The following is a 9599-nucleotide window of genomic DNA, read 5'->3' on the forward strand; positions in this document are numbered from 1 at the left end:
AAAGCAGTAGTGACTCGTCCAGGGGTTCTAGATGTTTTTGGCCTGCTCTCTGACCATCGCAGCTGCTTCCACACTCTGAAACTACCTGAGAGCTCAGCCTCAGGGATTTTCCAAAGGCAGCTATCCAGCCAGGTTATTGCACCCAGCTACTGCTGTGCTCACCTGTTTTGAAATATAAAAGTCTTCCTGCATTGTTCCTGGACCCTGCCAATCAACAGGAAGCCCAGTGGGGTCTCTTGGGTGCCTGCTGGGTCACACAAAGTGAATACCCAGACCTGAGATACATGCCAGCTATCAGAAATGCACACGCTGCTTGGGTGAGACTGGCCAGTCCATTGCTTCGGTCACACTGTTCCTGCTCAGAGGAGCTGCGAAGGGCTTCTCAAACTTTTTTTTTATGGGGCCCCCTTGAAAATATTTCAGGCTGTGATGACCCTCCCCCCAAAAATGAATACCCCTCTCATGCCTCCCCCCATGCCATGCCACCTTTATTCCTGTGCTGCTGTTGGGGGTGGTGCTGCCATCAGAGCCCCCGGCCAGCAGCCGCTGCTCTCCGGCCACCCACCTCTGAAGAGCTCTGGCTGTCAGACTTCAGCTGGGGCAGGAGATGGGCTAGAGGGAGGCTCTACCTGACACTTTGTAAGCTAGACTAGCCACCTAGATATACCAAAAAGAATTGCATATCTCAGCAACAAGGACTGTGCCAAGATCAGAGAGAAAATTAGGTTTTGCAATGATGGAAATTTGCCAGGCCATTTCCCCTGGTCAGGCACTACCACCCACCAGTTCATTGCGGCCTTGAGTGGGCTGCAGAACCAGCCAGGGGTGGAGGCTCTGTGTTGATGATGCAGTTCTATTGATCACTTAGAAAAATGCAGTTCAAGCTATTGTCAGCTGAGTTTGCTTCATTTGCAAATCTGTTCTCTGCTCCCTCGGTGGAGATGCGGGGGGCGGAACTGCTACTTGGGATGGGCTTTTGTTCAGGAGCAGAGCCCAACAGGTGAGGGAAAGGACTAAAGAAGAACAAGGCACTCTTATTGGCTATATGCAAATCAGCAAATATGGGGACAGACACGCCCTGGCCCCAGCCTCCTTTAAGCCAATGAACATCAGTCTTGTTATCTAGAAACAGAATGTAACAGGGGGTGTGCCCTCCTGGACTGTTCACTGGGCCGGGGATTGGGAGCATTTGGGTTCTAGTCTCAGCCGTGACCTTGGCAAGTCTCTGTGCCTGCCTCAGTTGCCCCATCTGTAAAATGGGGATGATGTTACTGACCTTCTTTTTAAAGTGCTTGGAGAGCTACGGATGAAAAGTGCTTTGTAAAAGCCAGGTCATATTATATCACCTGGCTCCTATCACCAAATGCATGGAAGACCACACGTACCTGTGATCGTCCTGGGTGTGTGACGGGCAGAGCAACCGATCACTGACTTGACTTGCATCTCTTGGTCTAATCATGACCCTGACAATAGTACCCTGAGAATAGTACCACACCACCCACCCTGAACTACTTTGAAAATCTGACTCTAAATTAACAGACACTTCTCATGGGATTTTTAAGGCATATTGATTTTTTTATTCTGTTTATTTTTTGGCACTCTACAGTCTATAACATATTAAAATAATACGTGTTTCTTCACACCGCTACCCCCCGCCCCCCCCACAAAGCTGGTGTTAAATTTATAGATTTTACTAAGTCATTCAATTAATCAAAAGAAATGCAGCTGATAAAAGGGTGAAAGGTATGTTTTTCAACAATCCTTATGATAAGAGAATAAATATAAATAATGATGAGTATTATTCAGTGAGAAGTTTTAGGGTAAATATTAGATGTTATTTCACTAATAACACTAATTCTGAGACACTATTTGAATTCTAAATTGAAAAGGGGAAAAATAGGCCATAATTGCAAATGCTTTTAGATACCAAACTTTTTTTCCTTTCTCAAGCTGTCACAATGTGTAGTGAATCCAGAGTTTTCAAAAGCTCTCAACACCCACAGTTCAAGCCAAATTTCCTAGGAAGGTCAGTTCCCATTTAAGCATCAAAATAAATGGCCGGCTTCTCTAAAGATTTAAGTACAATTCCACAGGGTCATAGTGGTGCTGGGTGTTTTTGAAAGCCTGTCTCTTGCAACTGTGGGAGCTGAGCTCTGAAAAATCCCCTCTCCTCTGAAAATTGGCTCCAGCTGTCTCATCACCTGATCTATTAAAAACGAAAGGTGTGACAGAATAATAAAACCCAGCAACCGGGGAATTCTTGAGGTAGAATCCTGGACTGTAAAAATGACTCCACCCACTGTACAAGCACCTAGGAGGATGGCAAAAAGAAAGGATCACTTGTGTAAGAAATCACCGTGCATAATTACACCACCCACCTGTCTGTAACTCAGCAAACTGTCATTGTATCAGCTCACCGGCAAGGAGAGGGAATGGGTTACATTCTAGAAGTAACACATTCTAAATAAAATTAATGGTCCCCTCCCGCTGTATTTCCATGTCTGCTGCAGTTGGTCTGGGTTTTGCACCCTGCTTGTTATGTTTTGGATGTTTTTAATTTAAAAGAAAATCAAGGCTTTCTCGGGGGGCGGGGGGGGAGGAGATGATTTTGACTCCTAGGAATTCAGAAACGAAAGACCGTACATAGGCCGGGGAATGATGACAGAAAGAGGCGTCCCTTCATTTCCGTTAAGGTTTCAGAAGGGGACGAATGATGCGTTGGGGGAAAGTGTTACGTTTTTCCTTCGGTTTCTTCTCACGCTCGGTCCGCTGGCTTTGACCTTCTGGAATTTGAAGGGCGCGGAGCCAAAGGTATTTGCAGAGAGGACACCCTGGCGGGGAAAGGATAGCGGGGAAAGAGTACCTTGTAGCAGCTGAGTAGAGATGGAGCGGGGAGAGCCGCAGCAGTGGGAGACTTCCCAGGGATCTCAGTGGGTTCTGTGTTAAGCACTAATCTAATCGGAACCAGTTCTTAAATGATTGGGTGCGTTTTGCAGAGACTGGCAAACCACCAGGCTCTCCCTCCCCCTAACCAGTGGGGCGGGGGGTTCTTCTTCCCAGCACCCACAAAGAGATCTCTCGGAAGGGGGCGTGCCTCTCTGCAGCGCGCCGCCAGCCCGGCCCAGGGGGTTGCACGCTCCAAGCGAGTGTGGACTCTCCTTACCCCTGCCATCAGTGCCGGGACCGCCTGCCGGGGGCTGCAGAAAGCGCCGCGTCCCGCCTGGCCGGAGGGGGACCGGCGCTGGGAACAAAGGCTCGTCCAAGCCAGCGAAGCGTTTGTCATCAGCAGACGCTGCATGTTTATTGGGGGCCGTCGCAAACACGGAGGAAGGCGTTTTCCAGGACTGGAGCCGGAGCATCCCATTGATGAGCCGCCCCTTAAACGCCGGCAGACGGAGCTGCTGGATTTCCAGCCACGGCTCTGCTCCTTGCCCTGACTTTGATGCCGGGTCTGGGCTGTCTGCCGCCAGCCCGGGCCTTTCCCAACTTTCTCCGCCGCTGCAGACGCGGGAGCCGGCCGGCCGCCTCAAAATCCACCCCAGGAGGCAGCCGCACCAGGCTTTGTCCTCTGAAATCAGGGCCTGGGGGGGGGGGGGGGGGACACGTTTGCCTTGCGGCCGGCTGAGAAGGGAGGTGGGCTCAGAAATATGCCCTGGGGGATCCTCTCGGGCCGCTCAGCTCCGCATTCGCCTGGGATGCATCAGCCCGTTCGTTTTCTGCGCCGGTCGCTTTGCTTAACCAGTCGTTATTGTAGGGACAGCGCCCAGGGCTCTGCGTGGCTGTTTCTCTCCCCTCTCACTGCACTGCTAGAAAGCTTCGTCCTGTACAAAGGGCCTAGAGTGGACGTGTTCGAGCCACACGGTAGCATCAAAGCTCCATTAACCCCCCCTCTCCTCAAGACCTTCGGCGATTTGTTTTCCAAGGGAGCAGCAGGTGGGGAGAGGCATTTTGGGCTCTAGAGGCGGGTTCCGGACCGCCCGCTTGTGGCAGCTGAGAGCAGGGTCAAGTCAGAGACGCAGCAATTAAAAGCCCCTCGCCCCTTGCTGGCTTCTCTCACGCTGAAAGTCCTATTGACTGCCCCGAGGATTTGCTCCAGAGAGCAGGACGAGCACGCCTGAACCTCAGATCTAGGCAGGTCCACAGCTGTCCGGAGTCTCTCCAAGATGATGGAGGTTTCCTAAACGGTGGGGGCTTGATTTGAATAATGATCGTTTAAAAAACCAAAGAGCGACTCGGCGGAGCTTTCCGTGGAAACGCTTCGCAGGCAGGAGCGACTCTTCCCAATACTCCCCCAGCCCACGCGAGGCAGGCGAGGGAGTAGGAGTTAGCCTCAGGAGATGGGGGTGGGTGCAATCCGCTTTAAGGCGAAGTGAAAACATCTGCCTCTGATGATGAAGGGTTTCCGCTTCGCGTTTCCCTCCTTCCGGCTGGTCGGCCCAGCGGGACAAACGCCCAGTCTACTGGGAAGCTTCCAAATCTTCACCCACAAAACTGGCAGGGGAGAAAATAGCCCCTTTCCAAAGAACGAGCAGGCGAAAGAGAGAAAGACGTGGTTATCTTCGCACTTTGCTCTTCTCATGCACTCCCGTGGCTTGGCACCCACACCGAGACACACGAGCAAACGCAGACATGCCTTTAAAATAGGAGTTTGTTTCCCTGTTGTGCAAAATGAAGCACTCGGGACTGCTTCAGGGGGAAAAGGCAGTATGCCGCATGTATTATCAGAACCTACATTAATAACTATCCTAAGCCTGTGTGCACGCACGCGCGCACACACACACACTGTGTACACACACACACACCAGGAGACGCTCTGTAGTTCTATAGCTACCAGTCCTGATCCTGGCTTGTGGTCGTAGCTCGGTCCCTTGCTGGAGTTCGTGGCTCGTGGCAGCTGCCTGGCCAGGGAAGCTGGGCACCGGAGGGCCGGTCTTTGTCGGGCGCGCCCCGCCGCTCTTCTTTGATGCTGTGCAGAGCGTTATTCTTCCCCAAAGCTTTGCAATCTCACCCGGTCTTTTATAGGGTTTGACTTTGGCTGTGTCAGGTCCCTTCTCTGTGGCCGTTGATTGCCGGACAATAGCAGACCTGACTTTCAGCTGGTTCTTGGTGTCTTTGATTAAGTTTGTTCTTTTGTTTTCGGGGGTGGATTCTTCTTTCGCATTGTAGGGATGTGTTCGCACTCTTCAGCCCTTGGGGTGGACTCCACACTTCATCAGGACAAGCTGGCAGTCTGGGTCTGGTTCACACGTACATACACCCTCCATTCACACCTGTTCAAAATAAGGTTCTTAAGCCTAGTCATCTAAAGGTTTAGAAAGAGTTTTGTACAAGATGGAGTAGATTTGGTCAAAATGGGGGTTTACATTTACAATCTGGAGTATGGCTGAGAGGAGTTCAAATGTAACAGACAGAATTGTGAGATGGTGATTATACATTCTGGGGAACAATTTTAATAATAATACCATATAGAGGTTAACACAAATAAGGGGATGAATGAACAAAGCTATGAATGAATCTACAGGGTTACAATTTTATTCCTACATTATCCCCCTTTTGACCCTTCACCTCACATGTGGTGAATGGGTCACATTTTACTGAAAGAATATTTGTTAGCCAAGAAGGGTGGCCGGCAAAAGGGAGAAAATGTTCATTACAATTTATGTAATTGTTTTAAGGCAATATATTGAGAGACAATATGAGCTTGCGGTTTTAACCTTAAATACATTGTTTTCATCCAGCAACACATGCAACACCTTACAATTAACATTACCACTAGTAAGGCAAAGAGGATAACAATGGGGTGTAACATAATTTTTAGAAATGATGACCAGGAGGGGGACCATCCCCCCAAAATGTCATACCCGTGATGTGTCATTCTTTGTTTTGCTTGTGCAGATATTCTTAACATTTCTGCTCCCTGATGCAATATAGCTATACTGCGGGTCTCTACGTGGGTGCGAGTGGTTGTGGTTAGGTGGCTAATGTGCTTATTCTTCTGCATTAATTCTTACAGGGTTGTTCAATTAACCCCCAATGAAAAATTAAAACGTAGAACATTACTTGCTTCTAACCCATGGATTCTTTTATCTTGATGAGATGGAAATTAATATGTTAACACTGGAGTTTTTAACATCCTTACATTGCACATACATTGTTGCACAGGGGGCTCCGAGATATATTTGTCTTGCCAGACAACTTTTTGTAACCCAATTACACAAACACAAGTTTTCTCATCATAGTACACCGTTGTAGTACCACTATTTAACTCATCCCAAGAACAAGTTGCCAAACTATGTTGAAACGAGCAGGGTTCTTCTAACATGGGTAAGATGGGGCATATCCATCGTTGTGGGGTCCATCTGAAACATGAATGATGATCTCTAATGTCTCCTTGGTTATTCAGATATGTTCCTGCCACTCGAGGGACCCAAATATGTTTGCCCTGGAGAGTTGAGAGGACTTTGAATGGCCACAGGATAGTTCTATGACTGTGGGGTGATGCCCTGATTACTTGTATGGATATATGCCCTGTAAGAGTGGATGTGTATACTTTGGAGTTTAACACATTATACCATCCAGGAACATAGGGAGGAAAAGATTGTCTCTGTGTTTTGTTAATAGAGGAGCTAAGACCGTCATATCTTTAGCTCGTACCCAGTCCATTTCCCTTTCGGTTAACACAATGGCTAATAGCTGTTGTTAGGAGCACCACAGAGCTGAAGCTGTTTTATTTGCTACCTTTCTTATAGCAGCGTATTGAGCCCCAAATGCTCGATTTACATGTCCCCAGGTATGCCACTGCAAGTTTACTGTATCTATCCCAGTTTGCACCAGTTCAGCGATTTGGTGCTCCTGGCCCTGTACAATAGCATGGTGCATTGCTTCTACTGCACCAACCTTGTTTTTTAGTACTTCTAAGTGCCCAGAGTTTAGAATTCCTGTTCCTGTTCCTATACCTCCTAGTAAGGTATCTGTTATACATCGCCACCGACGAGAGAAGGGGTGTTCTTGTGCTATAGATTTAAACCAAGCCTTAAATAATGGAGAGCTATATTGTGCACATTCTGGATGAGTCAGAGTTAAATTATTCTTGGTCCAATTGACTGAAATGTGTAAGGTTGTGATTAGTGGCGCCACTTGTACCTCTACGGGAGACTGTCTTTTAAATAAATGAGGACGAGGTACTGCTACAGGTTGAGGACCATTTAAGAACAATACAGATGTATTTCCTACCAGTATAGTTTTATTTACCCATACTGTTATGGTTCGTGTTTCTAAAGGTCCTGATTTAAAGGGTGGAAATGTATGATATCCAGGATGCACAGGATGACACCCATGGTTGTAATCTGTTACAGGTCCAATGGGGGTGCTTACTTCAAATACACAATTGTGATCACTGGGTGTAATATTTACCCATACTTGTAATGTAATGAACTGAATCGGTCCATGCAGTGTGTTATTATATACAGGTATTATTTCAATTTGGTTCCACGTGGTGAAATTAAACCACTGGATTCCCCAATGCGCATTGGTTGTTTTTATAATGATTAATTTTGCTAGTAGTCCCAGAAATGGTGTCCACATCTCTTCTGCTGACGTCCACCTACAGGGAAAGAAACGCTTGCGCTGGAGAAATGTCTTTTTGTTAGTAAGTTTACAGTACCAAGACTGTCCATAAAGGTGTGTGGAGGGTGATCCAGGTATGAATGCTTAGCTGCTTCTTGTTACTGGACACCTTATGAAGCTCAGCTCCTTACAGGGATACCTGAAACATGGTCAAGTAAACGTTATTTAAGAGAACAGTTTTATTTGTGATACATGAACCCATTTGAGTTTTTCATCCTTATCTATACGATATACCAGAGGGCTAAGATGGTCAACAATAGAAGAGGGACCCACCCATTTAGATTCTAGGGTGTGATTTCCCCCCGCCCCATACCTACACACCACTTCAGTAAAGAGTTTCTTAGCTGTGGTTCTAGCACTATTATCTCGGGTGGGGAATGCTTCCACCCATCCTGAAAAAGAATCTACAATAACTAACAAATACTGAAATCCTTCTTTACTTTTAGGCAATTTATCAACAAAATCTATCTGGATTCTGTGCCGTGGTCCCAAACACCGTTGGTGCATCATTGGTTGCCAGGGTGGAGGGCGAGCTTTATCCCTAGCACATTGGACACAATTTTGTACCCATGTCCTTGCATCCTCCTCCCATCCCAGCCCATTCTGCTACTTGCTTTAGCCTCCTCAGAGTTCCTTCTCATGCATGAACCGGTGCGCCATATTAACAAGTTCCTGCCTCTCAGTTTTGCCAGGGGGTCGCCTGCAATCGTTACTTTGGTCCTGATGTAACAGTAGAGAATCAGACCATTTCTTCTCAGCCTGGGTCTGGTCACAGCGGCTGGGCTGTGGTGTCGAGCGATTGCCTCAGCTTTATTATTCCATATAGACGCTGCACTGTGCTCTTTGCTGTGTGCTTTAACATGTCTGGTCTTTAATAAGTGGGGGTTACTTGTTAGCCAAGAATAAATCCACTTCCACTCTTCTCGGTATGCTACATCTTTTCCATCTGCTCCCTTCCAATGATTTCTTTGCCAATCAAACATCCAATACTGTGTGCCTTTACACAACAATCACTATCTGCATATATACATATATTGTTCTAGGAGAATTTGCATACACTTTTAATACTTGGTCTATGGCATGAAGCTCTGCATGTTGTGCCGAGCCATGGTCTAAATGCCCTTCAATTACTTCCCCTTCCAAGTGAATGGCTGCACACTTCATACCCCGCTTTCCTTTCATTACCGCCGAGCTGCCATCAGTAAACCAAAGGTGGTTTTCCTGCCCTACAGGGTCAAGATCCTTAAGCGGGGGTGCTTCTACTGAAGCCATTTTCTGTTGCAGTGTAACTTCGGGGCACTCACACTTAGCCCCTTTTTCAGTTAAAGCATGAGTTAATAAATCCGGTTTAGAAACAGTTTCAGCAGTGACCCCCGATTAACCAGAATAAGGGTCCATTGAGCCATGCAGGTATTAGAGACTTTACCCCCCCCCATTAGTTTGCCAGATAAAATGTACTTCAAAGGGCTATGGGTACTCTGAATTGTAATCGGTGCTGCACCTGTAAGTGGCGCAAAGGACTGAGTTGTCCACACCGCCGCTAAGCATCCACTTCGGAGCGATCAAAGTTTAACGCTGCACCCTGAAGTTTTCTAGACTCTATGCCACAGGCACTAGTTTGCCATTCTCATTGTTTTCCTCAGGGTTTAAACCATCTAACATATCCATGACCTGCTTGTGGGCAATGGCAGGAGCGTTATGGACTCCTGGTGCTGATCTCTGAAATGTCCATTGTTGTCCCTTAAATGTGAAGGCAAAACGACCCTGGGAGTCCTCACGTAATGGGATAGCAAAGAAGCAATTGGCTATGTCAATAACAGGAAAATATTTAGCAGTAGCCTGCACTTTTTGGATTACTTGTGTCATATCTGACACTAGTGGAGCCATTGGGATTGTCCCTTTATTAATTCTGCCCTAATCTATAGTGAGGCGCCAGGAACCCCAGCCTGCCTTCAGTACTGGCCAGATGGGTG

Source organism: Emydura macquarii, unplaced genomic scaffold (assembly GCF_026122565.2).
Source record: "Emydura macquarii macquarii isolate MOO-44397 ecotype Brisbane River unplaced genomic scaffold, CSIRO-AGI_Emac_v2 contig_629, whole genome shotgun sequence".
NCBI classification, from domain to species: Eukaryota; Metazoa; Chordata; order Testudines; family Chelidae; genus Emydura; species Emydura macquarii.